This window comes from Rhinoraja longicauda, chromosome 7 (assembly GCF_053455715.1).
Source record: "Rhinoraja longicauda isolate Sanriku21f chromosome 7, sRhiLon1.1, whole genome shotgun sequence".
NCBI lineage: Eukaryota > Metazoa > Chordata > Chondrichthyes > Rajiformes > Arhynchobatidae > Rhinoraja > Rhinoraja longicauda.
The window spans coordinates 46,827,058-46,845,840 of record NC_135959.1 but is presented as its reverse complement, the minus strand read 5'-3'; the positions used below and the strand labels follow the sequence as shown (position 1 = coordinate 46,845,840).

General features: G+C 44.4%; 1 protein-coding gene across 1 annotated transcript in view; it reads left to right on the top strand.

Moving 5' to 3' along the window:
• rnf17 (ring finger protein 17) overlaps positions 1 to 18,783 on the top strand; it is an 83,325-nt gene that overhangs the window by 33,683 nt on the left and 30,859 nt on the right. The window lies entirely within an intron of this gene.

The following is an 18,783-nucleotide window of genomic DNA, read 5'->3' as shown; positions in this document are numbered from 1 at the left end:
CTGAAAGTCGCCAGGTTCTGGCACCATTGTGTGCAACTTCCAAGATTTTGAAAAGACCAATCTTCACCTAAGGAGATATGAATGTTCCTTTATTTTCACTTTAAGCCTGACTTCCTTGCGACACTGGATCAATGAATTGGATGTTGGCCTAGCCCATCGCGACGTGGTTAGCTACTTGCACGCCCGCTCTGTGCAGCTGTTGCGCTTGAATTCCCTTGCTCACCTGGCTGCTGTAGGGCCTCTCACAGCTGTCAGCACCATAACTTGTCCATTGTCTCCAGCAGCCACCTCTGCTTCTATGCGCCAAAGTCACCATGACCTGCTTCCCAAGCCGATCACTGAACTTTTACAGTGACCCACTCGCCTCTCCAGTCTATCCTTTCAATGTTTACACGTTCCACCACCTGAAAATTACGAAATATCCTGGGAAAGGCAAGGAGAAGATAGGCCATTGGGGATAATATGTAAAATGGCACCCTGATCAACATAGACTGTGCACTATGGCACAAAAATAAATGCTAATCAGTACATTGTGTCGATGTCCTTTCGAAACAGTGTGAAATTTGTTGTTTTCAAGTACTTTTTTTATTTTTTTTAATTTTTATTAAAAGCATATGTACAAATCGAAATTTTAAAAAAAACACATTTGTTACAAAGTTCTTACATAGCTTCAATTTTTAAATTTTTGAAGAGAGAAAGTAAAAATAAAAATATAAAACTATAAACTTGGGAAGAGAGAGTAAGAGGGTTAAAAAAAAAAAAGGATCTAACAATAAAAATTAACGGGAGTAGATCCGGGAGACAAAAACCACAGCTGTACATCCAACCCCCAACTCAAGTTTCAACTTTTTATTTAAATTTTTTTTTTTTTTTAATTTTTTTATTTTAGTCCTGTGCCAAACCCATTTACTTTTCTAAAAATTCAATAAATGGAGACCATATTTTTAAAAATAACTCAGGTTTGTCGATTAAGGCAAACCTTATTTTTTCCAAATGCAGGGTCTCTGTCATTTCCATAGTCCACATTTTAATTGTGGGGGTTATTGGTTTTTTCCAAAATTTTAGTATTAGTTTTTTCGCAGTTATTAGACTGTAATCAAGAAAATGTACCTGACTTACTGTAAAATTTGTAGTATGTTCTGATAATCCTAATATAATTAATTTTGGGTCCATATCTAATTTTTTATTAATAACTTTAGAAACTATTTAAAAAATCTCCAACCAGAAGTTTTGCATTTTTATACAAGTTACGAAAATATGAGTTAAATTAGCTTCTTGAAATTGACATTTATCACACATAGGAGAGATACTAGGAAAAATCCTATTTAATTTCGTCTTCGAATAATGTAATCTATGTATTATTTTAAATTGTATTAAGGAATGTCTAGTATTCAATGAACATTGATGTATATGTTGTAAACTTTCATCCCATATATCTTGCATTATAAATTGATTCAATTCGTCCTCCCATGCTCGTCTATAAGATTCTGATGACGGAATGTCAATGTCAAGGAGAATATTGTAAATAAAAGATATTAATTAATTAATTTTCAAGTACTAAAATCAATCTTTTGTCTATTATCATGTTCTCGTGCCCACAATGGGGGTAATCTGTATCTACAGCAGGGTTAATTGGTAAACTCCTTGGACCCAGGTCTGTACTCCTGAGTCCCAGCTCTATAAATTTTGGCCATTAGTCATTTAGAGCCGATTAATGTAAGAATTAGACATTTAAAGTGGTATCAGCATGGCATCTCTGGTATCAAAATGTTGCATTATTTGATCCCATCCAATGTTCTTAATCAACAGTTCTTTGCATCAGCCCTGTGCTTACCAATATTGTTGATTTTTCTACACTTTCTCAAATTGACTCATTGCCTTCTTAAAATTATTCAGTATTTATTCTTCAGATTTGAAATGTGTTGCCTCAAAATTATTCTGTTTAAGATTAATTTTCATTTTGCCCAAAACCACCTTCTCAAGCAACAAATATTCTAGCTGATCATAGTTCATTGGCCCTTGAGATTGATCACAAATTCCCTGAAACAGGATTATCATATCATATCATATACATACAGCCGGAAACAGGCCCTTTCGGCCCTCCAAGTCCGTGCCGCCCAGTGATCCCCGTATATTAATACTATCCTACACCCACTAGGGACAATTTTTTTAAACATTTACCCAGCCAATTAACCTACATACCTGTACGTCTTTGGATTAGTGCTTATGGAAGACGCACAATGCCAGGGTAACTCAGCGGGTCAGGCAGCGTCTCTGGAGAACATAAGTAGGTGATGTTTTGAGTTGGGACCCTGACCTGAAAGGTCACATTTACATGTCCTCAAGAGATGATGCCAGACCTAACATTTTGTGTCTTTCTTTGGTAAACGACTTGAGTGCTTGTGTATGTTTGCTAAGAGGCCAAGTGAATAGAATTGTGTGACGAAAGATAGACGCAAAGTGCTGGAATAATTTGGCGGGTCAGGTATGATGAGTATCAGCAATTTTTCTAGTTGTTGGAATGAGCTTCAGAGCCTATTTCATAGCGAGTTTAAAACCGTTCAAATTTGAGTATTAGGCTTCTACCCCAAAAATAGACCACAATTAATTTCAAGCTTCAGATCTCTGCCTTTTGATACAACTGCTTTGCTTCTGCTATATAGCGAGGAGCTCCGGGCAGCTTTTTTTAGTAAAGTCGTACTAGTGGACAGGGATGGAGGAACTGAAGGAAATTCACATTAGGCAGGAAATGGTGTTGGGTAGACTGATGGGACTGAAGGCTGATAAATCCCCAGGGCCTGATGGTCTACATCTCAAGGTACTTAAGGAAGTGGCTCTAGAAATCATGGACGCATTGGTGATCATTTTCCAATGTTCTATAGATTCAGGATCAGTTCCTGTGGATTGAAGGGTAGCTCATGTTATCCCACTTTTTAAGAAGGAGGGAGAGAGAAAACAGGAAATTATAGACCAGTTAGCCTGACATCAGTGGTGGGGAAGATGCTGGACAATTATAAAAGAAGAAATTGTGGAACATTTGGATAACAGTAACAGGATCATTCCGAGTCAGCATGGATTTACGAAGGGGAAATCATGCTTGACTAATCTTCTGGAATTTTTTGTGGATGTAACTAGGAAAATGGACAAAGGAGAGCTAGTGGATGTAGTGTACCTGGACTTTCAGAAAGCCTATGATAAGGTCTCACAGGAGATTAGTGGGCAAAATTAGAGCACATGGTATTGGGGGTCGGGTACTGACATGGATAGAAAATCCATGGCAGACAGGAAACAAAGAGTAAGGATTTACGGGTCCCTTTCAGAATGGCTGGCAGTGACTAGTGGGATACCGCAAGGCTCGGTGCTGGAACTGCAGCTATTTACAATACACATTAATGACTTAGATGAAGGGATTAAAAGTAACATTAGCAAATTTGCAGATGACACAAAACTGGGTGGCAGTGTGAAGTGTGAGGAGGATGCTATGAGGATGCAGGGTGACTTGGACAGGTTGTGTTAGTGGGCAGATGCATGGCAGATGCAGTTTAATGTGGATAAATACGAGGTTATCCACTTTGGTGGAAGGCAGATTATTATCTGAATCTGAATGGTGTCGTTGGGAAAAGGGGAAGTACAAAGAGATTTGGGTGTCCTAGTGCATCAGTCACTGAAAGTAAGCATTCAGGTACAGCAGGCAGTGAAGAAAGCTGATGGCATGTTGGCCTTCATGACAAGAGGAGTTATGGGAGCAAAGAGGTCCTTCGACAGTTGTACAGGGCCCTAGTGAGACCACACCTGGAGTACTGTGTGCAGTTTTGGTCTCCAAATTTGAGGAAGGACATTCTTGCTATTGAGGGAGTGCAACTTAGGTTCACTAGGTTAATTCCCGGAATGGCGGGACTGTCGTATGTTAAAAGACTGGAGTGACTGGGCTTGTATACACTGGAATTTAGAAGGACACGAGGGGATCTTATTGAAACATATAGGATTATTAAGGGATTGGACACGCTAGGGGCAGGAAACAATGTTGGGGGAGTCCAGAACCTGGGGCCACAGTTTAAGAATAAGGGGTAGGCCATTTAGAACGGAGATGAGGATTTTTTTTTTCACTCAGACAGTTATGAAGCTGTGGAACTCTCTGCCTCAGAAGGCAGTGGAGGCCAATTCTCTGGATGCTTTCAAGAGAGAGTTAAATAGAGCTCTTGATGATAGCGGAGTCAGGGGGTACGGGGAAAGGGCAGGAACGGGGTACTGATTGTGCATGATCTGCCATGATCACATTGAATGGCCTATTGTCTATTGGTTGTTTTCCATATTTTTGTCATTGATACTGACAAGACATAGAATATAGTTGTAATTGTAGGAGTCTGCTTTTAAGTGTATTTAACAAAAATTAGCTCTCTCTACCACCTCCAGAGATATTGAGGTTATCATATTTTTCAAGACTTGAGAATATTAGTAAATATAAAAAATTGGATAGATTTTTCTTTTTTTCAGAAAAGATGAGGCTGAAGGAAGGCTAAATTGAAAATAGGATAGATAGGACCCATTTCCCTGAAGAATGAATTACAGGGGGCACAAATCTAAAGTTATTGATAGAATTGGAGAGTAGTTTAAAAAAAAAACATCCCTAAGATTGTATATGGAACAGGGATCTGATGCTTCCTGAAAGAGTGACCTTCTTCTTACCTTCTTAAGCCCTTTGCTCCTCTCGGGAGCATAGGCCATTGACAAATGTCCTCCACCTCACTCGGTTGTTGGCGGTTCTTTCAAGATCTCCCCAGTTGAGCCCACTCCCAGACATTTCTGCCCGGACACTGAAAGAGTGATAGAGGCAACAGTACTCTCATTCCATTGAAAACATTTTTTACTGAGTACTTTTCTGCTGTAACTAATTAGACAACATACATAAGAATGGGATTAGAGTAGAAACTTCATCTGGAGCTAAATGGCCTTTTGTGTTGAAAAATATCTGCAATCTTTGAACTTATATTGGCAGAAATATCCCTCCAACTAAATATTGTGTCACTGGTTGAGAATCTTTCTACCTTCCTGGATGCCTTTTTGAGAGTTAGGTACCACTCTCTGTCTCTGAAATCCATCATCAAGATTCGTTCTCACAGTTATTACCTTCCAGATTTCATGTTTACCGCATTAAGGCACAGCTGCTGTTAGCCAGCCATCTAATCTTCCTCAGTCTGAAGAAGAGACTCGACCCAAAAAGTCACCTATTGCTTTTCTCCAGAAATGCTGCCTGACCCGCTGAGATCATAAGGTCATGAGGAATAGTAGAAGTAGATAATTCGGCCCATCAAGTCTACTCCGCCATTCAATCATAGCTGATCTATCTCTCCCTCCTAACCCCATTCTCCTGCCTTCTCCCCATAACCTCTGACACCTGTACTAATCAAGAATCTATGCCTTAAAAATATCCATTGACATGGCCTCCACAGCCTTCTATGGCAAAGAATTCCACAGATTCACCACCCTCTGACTAAAGAAATTTCTCCTCATCTCCTTCCTAAAAGAACGTCCTTTAATTCTGAGGCGATGACCTCTAGTCCTAGACCCACTAGTGGAAACATCCTCTACACATCCACTCTATCCAAGTCTTTCACTATTCTGTGTATTTCAATGAGGTCCCCCCCTCCCCACCCTCATTCTTCTAAACTCCAGCGAGTACAGGCCCAGTGCTGACAAACGCTCATCATAGGTTAACCTACTTATTCCAGGGATCATTCTTGTAAACCTCCAGCATTTTGTGTCTCTCATCTAATCTTCATGTATAAAATGCTCAATTAATAACCTTGCCAACATACCTCCATATCAAGCACTGGTTTTACCTGGGAAGTTGTGTAGGAAAATAACTGCAGATGTTGGTACAAATCGAAGGTATCACAAAATGTTGGAGTAACTCAGCAGGTCAGGCAGCATCTCTGGAGAGAAGGAATGTGTGACATTTCGGGTCGAGACCCTTCTTCAGACTGATGTCAGGGGGGGGGGGATAAAGAAAGGATATAGGTGGAGTCAGGAAGACTGGGAGAACTGGGAAGGGGAAGGGAGGGACAGAGGAGCTTTCTAAAGTTAAAAAAATCAATGTTCATACCGCTGGGCTGTAAGCTGCCCAAGCGAAATATGAGGTGCTGTTCTTCCAATTTGCAGTGGGCCTCACTATGACACTGGAGGAAGCCCATGACAGAAAGGTCAGACTGGGAGTGGAAGGGGGAGTTGAAGTGCTCAGCCACCGGGAGATTATGTTGGTTAAGGCTGTCTGAGCAAAGGTGTTGAGCGAAACGATCACCAAGCCTGTGTTTGGTCTCGCCGATGTAGAGAAGTTGACATCTGGAACAGCGGATACAATAGATGAGGTTGGAGGAGGTGCAGGTGAACCTCTGCCTCACCTGGAAGGACTGTTTGGGTCCTTGGATGGAGTTGAGGGGGGAGATAAAGGGACAGGTGTTGCATCTCCGGCGGTTGTAGGGGAAAGTGCCTGGGGGGAGGTGGTTTGGGTAGGAAGGGATGAGTGGACCAGGGAGTTACGGAGGGAACGGTCTCTGTGGAAAGCAGAAAAGGGAGGAGATGGGAAGATGTAGCCAGTAGTGGGATCCCGTTGGAGGTGATGGAAATCTTGGAGGATAATTTGTTGGATACGCTGGCTGATGGGATGGAAGGTAAGGACAAGGGGACTCTGTCCTTGTTACGAATGGGGGAGGGGGAGCAAGAGTGGAGCTGCGGGATATAGAGGAGGCCCTAGTGAGAGCCTCATCTATAATGGGAGAGGGGAAGCCCCGTTTCCTAAAGAATGAGGATATCTCTGATGCCCTAGTGTGAAACACCTCATCCTGAGCGCAGATGCGGCGTAGACGGAGGAATTGGGAGTAGGGGATAGACTTTTTGCAGGAGACGGGGTGGGAAGAAGTGTAGTCCAGATAGCTGTGGGAGTCAGTGGGTTTGTAGTAGATGTCAGTCACTAGCCTGTCTCCTGTGATGGAGATGGTGAGATCCAGAAATGGTAGGGAGATGTTGGAGATGGTCCAGGTATATTTAAGAGCAGGATGGAAGTTAGTGGTGAAATTTATGAAGTCAGTGAGTTCTGCATGGGTACAAGAGGTAGCACCAATGCAGTCGTCAATGTAGCGGAGGTAGAGTTCGGGGATGGGGCCAGTGTACGTCTGGAACAGGGATTGTTCGACGTACCCGACAAAGAGGCAGGCATAGCTATGGCCCATGCGAGTGCTCATAGCTACTCCTCGGGTTTGGAGGAAGTGGGAGGAGTCAAAGGAGAAGTTGTTGAGGGTAAGAACCAGCTCTGCTAGACGGAGGAGAGTGTTAGTAGATGTAGATTGGCTAGTTCTACGGTCAAGGAAGAAACGGAGGGCTTCAAGACCATCCTTGTGGAGGATGGTTTTACCTGTTGAGTCTCAGAAAATTGACTACAAATCCCTTTTTGCGCCTTTGTCTGCATGGTGCTCTTCCCCAGTTTCATGCCTGTAAATATGGCGCTGCAGACTAATCTTATTTGCTTCCACCCTGGCTGCAGCATTAACTGTTTCAGCTATTACATTCACTTTCCTTCCTAAGTTCAGAAGTGATATGAGCAGAATTAGGCCATTTGGCCCACTAGGGAAACATCCTCCCCACATCCACTCTATCCAGGCCTTTCACTATTCCATTTAGAAAATAGTCTATGCCTGTATTCCTATTACCAAAATGCATGACTCCGCACTTTGCTACACTGTATTCTATTTGCCACTTCTCTGCCCACTCTCCCAGCCTGTCCAAGTCCTTCAGTGTCCCTTCTTTCTCTGCACTACCTGCCCCTCCACCTATCTTTGTATCACCTGCAAATTTGGACACAAAGCCTTCAACCTCCTCATCCAAATCATTAATATCCACCGTGAAAAGTAGTAGCCCCAGCACCGACCCCTGCGGAACTCCCTAGTCATTGGCAGCCAACCAGTAAAAAGCTCCCTTTATTGCCACTCTTTGCCTTCTGTCATCCAGCCAACCTGCTATCCATGTTCGTATAACCTTTTTGATACCATGGACTCGTCTTCTTTAGCAGCCTCACCTTATCAAACGCTTTCTGGAAAATCTAAGTAAATTTCCTGAAAGAATTCCAACAGATTCATCAGGCATGATCTCCCCTTTACAAAACCATGCTGACTTCAGCCTTTTTATCATGAACTTCCAAGTACTCCATAACCTCATCCTTTATTATCTATATATATTACTATAACGCTCTGACCTCCCGCTCGGCGCCCAATTGGTCCGGGTCCCACGTGGCGGGAGCGGTTTCTTCCCGCTCAAAGCAACTGCTGTCGCAGTCGAGTTGACGCTGCTGCTGAATGAGGGGACAGTCTCGAGGATCTCCAAGAGAGGATGTTAACCATAAAAAGCAAAAACATTCCAGATAAGATTTTTTTTATTTTTAAGAAAAAATGTGCCATTTATTTAAAGAACAAACTCGATTTTCCCATGTCACGATGGGAACCCAATGAGGAATGGGCCCAACAGGTCCACTTGTATATCTCTGTATATATATATATATATATAATATTTATATTTTATCTATCTTCTATCTATCTATTACTAAAACTCAGATCTTGTGAATAAATGTATGTATGAATATATATATATATATATATCTGTGATTTCGCTGATTACGGCAAAACGGTAAACCGTAGCGCCACAATTTGTGCACCGCCTAATCACACCGCTGGACGCTTGCCGAAAATGATTTTTTTATTTAATTCGGTCGTTTATGTTTTAAGTTACAGAGGTTTAAAAGTCAAGACTTTTTTTCTCTCAGTTATTTTGGCTGATTTCGGCAAAAACGGTGAACCGTAGCGTCACGGTTTTTGCACCGCCTTAATCACCACGCTGAATGCTGCTGGAAAATGATTTTTTTATTTGATTCGGTCGCGTAATTTTTAAGTTACAGAGGTTTTAGTAAAAAATAATAAAAACCCAGCCGTTTTTTTCAATTGCCTTCAGTGTGTGACGTCAAAAAGCTCGCGCAACCCCCCTCCTACTGATTTATTGAAGGCTTTCAGCGTGGCGCTGCTGTGCGTATGGGCTCACCTCTCCTCTCTCCCCTTGCTTCTCTCCTCTCTCCCACACCCGGGAGACCATCTCCCCGCTATCTCCCCCCCCCCCCCCCCGGACCTTTTCTCTGATGCGCTCCCCCGCCCCCCATGGACCTTTCACTAATGCGCACCCCCCCCCCCCCCCACCGGAACTTTCACTGATGCGCTCCCCGCCCCCCCCCCCCCCGGGACCTGTTGGTGCTGGGGGCAAGAGAGAGTAGGGGAAAGGGGTGTGCGGGATCTGAGAATGAGAGAGAATGGTGGCGGGGTCTGAGAATGGGGACTGGGGAGGGGGACAACAGGGGTCCTCCGGAGGGGGCTTGGTGGTGGGGGAAATAGGGGTACTGGGAAAAGGGGAGGTCGTGGGGAAAGGGGGGGTGTGGGGAGAATAAGATTGGGGTTGGGGGAGGAGAGAATTGGGCGTGTGGGAATGGGCCCAACTAAAACTCAGATCTTGTGTATGTATATATTTTTGGGAATGACCTGAACCGTACGTAACATCGATTGCGGAAAAAAGGCGAACCGTAGCGCCACGGTTTTCGCACCGCCTCAATCGCCAATCTCGCGCTCGCTCGGCCGTGATATTTTCATTTAATTTGGTCGCGTATTTTTAAAGTTACAGAAGTTTTAAAGCACTGCCCCCCCCCCCCTTTTCAGGGGGGCGCTGCGGTGCAGATTCAGTCTTCAGCTTGTGACGGCTACATTGGTGATTTCGCTGATTTCTGAAAAACGGTCAACCGTAGCGCCACGATTTTTGCACCGCCTTAATCACCACGCTGACAGCTGCTGGAAAATGATGTTTTCATTTAAATCGGTCGTGTATTTGTAAAGTTACAGAGATTTAAAAGTCAATACTTTTTTTTCTCCGTTTTTTCGGCTGATTTCGGAAAAAACGGTGAACCGCAGCGCCACGATTTTTGCACCGCCTTCATCACCGCGCTGAACGCTGCTGGAAAATGATTTTTTTATTTGATTCGGTCGCGTATTTTTTAAGTTACAGAGGGTTTAGTTAAAAAAAATTTAAAAACAGCCGTTTTTTCAATTGCCTTCAGCGTGTGACGTCAAAAAACTCGCCCAACCCCCCTCCTACTGATTTATTGAAGGCTTTCAGCGTGGCACCTCTCCTCTCTCCCCTTGCTTCTCTCCTCTCTCCCAAAATGATGCTAAGAGTGTGTCTGGGGGAGAGAAAATGGAGACTGGGGAGTGGGACTCCGCCCAAGGGGAGGGTGTGGGGAGAGTAAGAGTGGGGCTGGGGGAGGAGAAAATGGGGGGTGTGGGGACGGGCCCAACGGGCCCGCTTTGAACGGGCACACTTGTGCTAGTCTATATACTACTAAAACTCAGATCTTGTAGCGTTGTATATATATTCCACTGATGTCGGCTGAATACGGCAAAACGGTGAACCGTAGCGCCACGATTTTTGTACCGCCTTAATCACCACGCGGGCCAATGCTGGAAAATGATTTTTTTATTTAATTCTGTCGCATATTTTTTAAGTTACACAGGTTTTAATGCAATGCCCCCCCCCTTATTGAGGTTTCGATAGAGGGCGCTGCGGTGAGGCAGTGCTCAGTACGCATGCGCGGAATCTCCTCACTCTGTGCTCAGCACGCATGCGCGGAATCTCCTCACTCGCAACAAAAAAATGGACGCCGTTAGCGGCGCCAGCCCGCGATCGCCGGCTCACCTCTCCTCTCCCCCCCTGCTTCTCTCCTCTCTCCCACACCCGGGAGAACATCTCCCCGCTATCCCCCCCCCCCCCGGGTCCATCCTCAACACCTCCCTCCCTCCACCACTACCTCACCGCCCAAGGGGAGGGTGTGGGGAGAGTAAGAGTGGGGCTGGGGGAGGAGAAAATGGGAGGTGTGGGGACGGGCCCAAAGGGCCCGCTTTGAACGGGCACACTTGTTCTAGTATACTATTAAAACTCAGATCTTGTATATATGTACCTATCTTTCTATCACAGCTGCTATTGGCTTACAGAGGTTTTAAATTTACATTTTTTTTTTTCTGACCTTTTTTTTCAAGGTCTTCAGCTTGTGATGTCACAATGCCCCTGTGAGATGAGCTCGAGCTGACCCCCCCCCCCCCCCCCCCCCCCCCCCCGCGGTATTCAGCGTGTGGCGTCACAATGGACAAGCAGCTGCTATTGGGTGTTTAATCTTTACAGACGTTTTAAATTCACATTTTTTTTCTGACTTTTTTTTCAAAGTCGTGAGAAGCACTAAGTGACCGCGAATGTAGCAAAAACAGCACTTAAACAGCACTTTAAACAGCACTGTTTTCAAGTAGTCTTTTTTATTGCAAGTCACTTAACATACACAGATCAGCATGGGGCCTCTATGCTCGTGGGCCACCGGAGCAAGTGTTGCGAAACAGCACTTGGAGTGTGTCTGGGGGACAGAGAGAATGGGGGGGGTCTGAGAATGGGGACTGGGGAGGGGGACAACAGGGGTCGTTGCGGAGGTGGCTTGGTGGTGGGGGAAAGAGGGGTACTGGGAAAAGGGGAGGTCCCCCTTCACCCCTCAACCCCTTCCTCCCCCCTCCTTCCCACCTCCATCCCCACTCCCTCCTCCCCCTCCCTCCCCAACTCCCTCCCCCTCCCTCCCCACCTCCCTCAACCCTCCCCACCTAACACCCCCCCTCCCTCCTTCCCTCCATCCCTCCCTCCCCCCTCCCTCCACCCTTCCATCCCTCTCCCCCTCCCCCCTCCTTCCACCCTCCCTCCCCCCTCCCGGTTACAATGGAAACCCTACGGGCCCAACGGGGAAAGAGGGGTACTGGGAAAAGGGGAGGTCCCCCTCCCTCCCCCTTCCACCCTCCCTCCCTCCCCCTCCCTCCCCTCTCTCTCCCCCCCTCCCTCCCTCCCTCCCCCTCCTCCCTCCACACCTCCCTCCCCCTTCCCTCCCTCCCCTCCTCCCGGTTAAAATGGAAACCCTACGAGGACGGGCCCAACGGGGAAAGAGGGGTACTGGGAAAAGGGGAGGTCCCCCTCCCTCACCCTTCCCCCCTCCCCTCCCCCTCCCTCCCCCCCCTCTCCCTCCCTCCCCCCCTTCCCCCCCTCCCTCCCCCTCCTCCCTCCACACCTCCCTCCTCCCTCCCTCCCCCTTCCCTCCCTCCCCTCCTCCCGGTTACAATGGAAACCCTACGAGGACGGGCCCAATGGGGAAAGAGGGGTACTGGGAAAAGGGGAGGTCCCCCTCCCTCCCCCCTTCCCCCCTTCCCCCCTCCCCTCCCTCCCCCCTCCTCCCCTACCCCCTCCCCTACCCTCCCCTACCCCTCCCTCCCCCCTCCCCTCCCCCCCATCCCTCCCCCTCCCCTCCTCCCTCCCTCCCCCTTCCCTACCCACCACTCCCCTCCCGGTTACAATGGAAACCCTACGAGGACGGGCCCAACGGGCACACTTGTGCTAGTATACTACTAAAACTCTGATCTTGTGAATATATATATATATATATATATATTTCTGAGATTTGGCAATGGGACTACGTCAAAACGGTAAACGATAGCACCACAATTTTAGCACCACCTTAATCACCATTGTCCTGGTGATTTTACATAGCATATTTATTTCATTGAGATTTTTTTTTTTAAAGCAATTTATTTTAAAGAAGAAAGGCGGTTTTCACAAGTCACAATGGAAACCCTACGATGAATGGGCCCAAAGGGTCCACTTGGTCTAGTATATATATGGGAAAGCACATATCACAGAGGTTATTTATATCTATATAGATATAGATATATATATATTACTAAAACTCATCCTGTATATTTGTTGGTTTGTGGATAGATTTGTTCCCAAAATACACACAAAACGGTACACAATAGCGCAACATTTTAGGCCCACCTTACCATTGGCCTGCGGTTCAAATGGTTGTTATATTTTAAAAGGTATTCACTTTTTAAAGTTTAAAAATGACTTTTTAAACTTTAATAAATGCCTAGGGTGCTTCTGGAGCCCTCACAGTAAGCAATTAACTTCTACCTAGTCTTACCTAGTACATTAGTGAAAATAATAACCTCTGTGAAATGTAAAATAAATCGGAAGTTGTTTAGGGGGTCCACCAGTAGCCCAAAGTTGGAGGGCTATGTCCTCTACTATGTGCATATGGCAGCTATTCGAATAGGATCCATTAATGAATGCAACATATATTAGCTGCCTTTAGTGTGTATTGCATATATTAGTGCTATGTTCTAGTGAGTCGTTTTTGTTCAGATATGTTTAAAACAACATAAGGCAGCTTTTTTGAAGTTTAAATATGTGCACAATAATAGCTGCCATATATATATTTTTGCAAGTTTTTGTGAATTTCATAGAAATACATGTGGTTTTACAGTTGGTGCTTTCCCATACAAATTGGTAATTGATGATATTTGGTTTTTCTTCCAATTCTGTGAAAGATTAAGTCAGGTCTGTTTTTAGTGTGCTGGAAAGTACATTTCCAAAAGCTTGACAAGGGGAATATTTAATTGCATGAGTGTGGAAATTGCCCTGTCTATTTTTAGTGATAGGGACTGTAGCAAACATGATTGTGTTGAGTGAATTGGGATTATTTATCATTTTCATCCCTGCTTTTGCATCTTGTGGCCCCTCTCGCTTTCATTTGCCTATTGTGAAATAACGTTTTACACAGCTGAAAATGGATGAACAATCAACTGGAAGTCAAGCACCTTCAACTCCACCATCAGAACGATCTAGCACATCTACATCTGCTGCAAAGGTGACACGTAAAACAGCTGAAATCTTTGGTCTTGGAAGTAGAATTACGTCTTCAGTTGCAGAAATCACAGGTTCACGTCTACCAACATGTCACCAAGTACTACGCTGTTTGATGTATCACCTTCAGAAGGGAGTCTCGGAATCCCGAACTAGAACTGAAGCTGCAAAAATTGTTCTTGCCAAAATTCTTCCATTTTATGGAAAAGCAAACATTCCAGTGATTTCTGAGGCTTATCAGAAGATGATAAAACTGTTAGATGAAAATGCAAAAATCAGGGCCATACCAATTGCACGCCGAACAGCACCAGCTACTCTTGTTAAGCTCAAACAAATGGACACTGAACCTTTCAATAAGACCTTTCAATTATGGCCACCAAATGCTGCGAAGTTGATAAAAAATCAAGAAGATCTTCAATTTCTTCAATCAATGAAGACCGATCGTACCGCATCATTCGGATCTAGTGACCAGGTACTTGCTGGAAGAATGCAGTGCAAGGAAGAAAGTGCAAATGCTGAAGCAAAAAGAAAGGAAAAAGCTCACCAAGAGATGGCTGATTTAGTTTCAACTAGTTCACAGAAATTCAGTAGCAGTGAGGACAATGGCAGTGAAAATAACATGACTGGTATTGGTGATAGTGTACAATGTACATCTGCATCTTCATCTAGTACCCCCAGGAGTCATCGTCGCACCTATACTGGAACAACTGCCTTCATTCCACACAATATATTGAAATCACCAAAACTAGGTTCATTGGCAACTCGGATTAAAATAAAACAAGGCAGCTATTCTTTAATTATGTCAATATCTATCAATAGCTGCCTAGTGCTTAATTTTGTGGATATGAACAGTGAAATGATTCAACGTAACCTTAAATAGGGCAAATATGCTGAATGATTATACAGGAGCTATTATTTTTTAGAGTAACTCATTGCACAAATAGAGCTGCCTTTTGCATAAAATGATAAACTTGCGATACAATTTTGCTTGGCTCGTCGACCCCCTAGACAATAATTGATTTCAACCAAATTTCGTAGGAGTGGTCCACATAGGAAGTGGAACAAACCGAGGGTAGGTAGAGAAGCACCTTAACCCGCCCGAGTGACGGGAGTGGTGGCCAATGAGGCACGGGGATGAGGAGAGAGGAAGAGATGGGACCGGAAGGAGGGGAAAGGACAGGACCCGCATAAGTGACGGGAGCGGCGGCCAATGAGGGGTGGAGGAGTGGAGTGGAAGAGGCTGTACCTGAAGGAGGCGGAATGGCAATCAGGAGAAGCTTGGACCCAACGGATCCACTCGGGCTAGTGGACTCTAAAATCTTACCAACCACTGATGTCAGGCTAACCGGACTATAGTTTCCACTCTTCTGCTTTGCTCCCTTCTTGTACAACAGGGTAATATTTGCAATTTTCCAATCACCTGGAACCACTCCTGACTCCAGTGACTCTTGAAAGATCACAACTAATGCTTCCACAATCTCTAAAGCCACCACTTTCGGAACTCTGGGGTGCAGTCCATCCGGTCCAGGTGACCTATCCACCTTCAGACCCTTCAGTTTCCCAAGCACCTTCTCTCTAGTAATAGCCACTCCACCCCCGACTCTCTTGAATTTCAGTCACATTGCTGGTGCCTTCCATTGTAAAGACTGATGCAAAAATATGATTTAATTCCTCCATCACTTCTTTAATCCCCATTATCACGTCTCCAGCATCATTTTCCAGCGGTCCAACGTCTACTCTTGCCTCAAAATATATATACATATAACTAACCCATTATTTATGAAATCATATGACCTAAATTTTATGGACCTAGTAGACTTTAAAACTCTACAAATAATGTTTAGAGCAAAAGAAAGAACACTTCCTGATTGCATCCAAGGTTTGTTTTCAGTGAGGGAGAGCAGGTATCCACTCTGGGGTAATTATATATTTGAAAAAAATGAGGGTAAGAACCAATGTGAAAAATAGATGTGTGACTGTTAAATGGGCCAATTTATGGAATAGTTGCAACAATGAATTAAAAGAGTGTAGTAATATGTGTAAATTCAAGAAAATTTTCAAAAATATTATATTTGAAAGATACAAAATATGTAATCAGCACTGAGAAATGACTGACATGATAGAAATTATGGTTCTTGACTATATGTTGTTTCTTTCTATGTTTTGTTTATCTGCTTCTGACCTATGATCTTGTGGGGTTTTTTACTAATATTTTGTTAAGTATTAAGGGTAGGCATAATAAGCTTTGGCTTCCACCAACACCTTTTTTTTTTGGTCAGAAAATATGTGTGATTATATTGTTTTATTTTTTTGATACAATGTTTTTTTGCACTATTTAACTTTCAAAACTGTATGGTCAATCTGTTGTATTGTATTGCCCGGAAAAAATACATAAATAAAAAATAAAAATAAAATTTAAAAATATATATATATCCAATGCATTCAAAACGTATTCAGACCCTTTCACTTTTTTCACATTTTGTTACGTTACAGCCTTATTTAAAAAATGATTAAATTCATTCTTTTATCATTAATCTACACACAATACCCCAGAATGAAGAAGCAAAAACAGGTGTTTAGAGATTTTTGCAAAGTAATTTAAAAAAAAAAAACGAAATATCACATTTACATAGGTATTCAGACCCTTTGCTATGACACTCAAAATTGAGCTTAGGTTCATCTTGTTTCCATTGATTATCCTTGAGATGTTTCCACAACTTGATTGGAGTCTATCAGTGGTAAATTAAATTGATTGGACATGACAGTGCATGTCATTGCAAAAACCAAGCCATGAAGACGAAGGAATTGTCCATAGACCTCCAAGACAGGATTGTGTCGAGTCGCAGATCTGGGGAAGGGTATAAAACAATTTCTGCAGCATTGCTGGTCCCGAAGATCAAAGTGGCCTCCGTCATTCTTAAATGGAAGAACTTTGGAACCACCAGGGCTCTTCATAAAGCTGGCCATACTGAGCATTCGGGGGAGAAGGGCCTTGGTCAGGGAGGTGACCAAGAACCCGATGGTCACACTGACAGAGTTCCTCTGTGAAGATGGGAGAACCTTCCAGAAGGACAACTATATCTGCAGCACTCCACCAATCAGGCCATTATGGTAGAGCGGCCAGATGAAAACCACTCCTCAGTAAAAGGCACATGACAGCCCGCTTGGAGTTTGCCAAAAGGCACCTAAAGGACTCTCAGACCATGACAAACAAGATTCTCTGGTCTGATGAAACCAAGATTGAACTCTTCGGCCTGAATGCCTAGCGTCACGTCTGGAGGATATCAGGCACCGCTCATCACCTGGCCAGTGAAGCATGGTGGTGGCAGCATTATGCTGTGGGGATGTTTTTCAACGGCAGGAACTGGGAGACTAGTCAGGATTGAGGGAAAGATGAATGGAGCAAAGTACAGAGAGATCCTTGATGAAAACCTTCATCCTCGATGAAAACCTGCTCCAGAGCGTTCTGGACCTCAGACTGGGGCGGAGGTTCACCTTCCAACAGGACAATGACCCTAAGCACACGGCCAAGACAATGCAGGAATGGCTTCATGACAAGTCTGAATGTCCTTGAGTGGCCCAGCCAGAGCCCGGACTTGAACGCGATCGAACATCTCTGGAGGGACCTGAAAATAGCTGTGCATCGACGCTCCCCATCCAACCTGACAGAGCTTGAGAGGATCTGCAGAGAATAGGAGAAATTACCCAAATACAAGTGTGCCAAGCTTGTAGCGTCATGCCCAAGAAGACTTCAGGCTGTCATCGCTGCCAAAGGTGCCTCACAAAGTACTGAGTAAAGGGTCTGAATACTTATGTAAATGTGATATTTCAGTTATTTCTTTTTAATTACTTTGCAAAAATTTCTAAACACCTGTTTTCGCTTTTTTATTATAATAATAATAATAATAATAAACATTTATTTTTTATAGCGCTTTTCCAGATGCTCAAAGACGCTTTACAAAAACAGTCAAGACATAAAAACAAACAAACGAACTGTCCTGACGGAGAAGCGGCGAACAAATAGCGCCAGCGTCCTCTCACGTCAGGGTCTGGCAGTAGACAATAAAGAACACAAGACACACAATTACAATTTTTAACACAAACAGCCATCACAGTGATTGCTCCAGGTACACCCTCACTGTGATGGAAGGCTAAGAAAAGTCTTATCTCCTCCTCATTCTTCTCCCGTGGTGCCACGAGGCAATCGAGGCTCCCGACTTTTGAAGCCCCCACCGGGCGATGGAAAGTGCCAGGGCCGAGCCGAGCAGGCTGATAAAGGTCCTGAGCCCCCACCGGGTGATGGAAAGTGCCGCGGCCAGGCCACGCAGGGCGATGAGGGGCCTGCGAGCGGGTCGATCAAACCTCGCGCTCCGGGGTGGTCGAAGCTGCTACGGCTGGAGCTCCCGAAAGCCGGTCGCCAGCCAGGGACCTGCGAACTCCCGATGTTGCAGTCTGCAGGGCCCACGGCCGAAGCCTCCAAGATGGTAAGTCCAGGCCCTGCGACCTGGCGTCTTCAAGGTTGATCCCAGCTGGAGGCCGCCGACTCCACGGTGTTAGGCCGTAGCGCGAACGGATACACAACACGGTAAAGGTCGCATCTCCGTTGAGGAGGAGATTGGAAAAAAAGGTTCCCACCACCCCCCACATATACAGAGTTAAAAATGAATCAAAAGAAACATTTAGACGATAACAAAGACAAAAACAAAAAAAAAGACAGCTGCAGAACGCAGCCACGCCCCCCCTATTGTGTGGTATTGTGTGTAGATTGATGATAAAAAAATGAATTTAATCCTTTTTTAAATAATGCTGTAACGTAACAAAATGTGGAAAAAGTGGTCTGAATACTTTCTGAATGCACTGTATGAAGAAACTTGCTATTATTCTTCAGGTTCCTATCCATAAATCTCCTTGCTAGAAATATTCATGGCTCCTTTTTTTAAATGAGCTAAATCTGGTCTGGACCACATTTTCCTTCTTTAT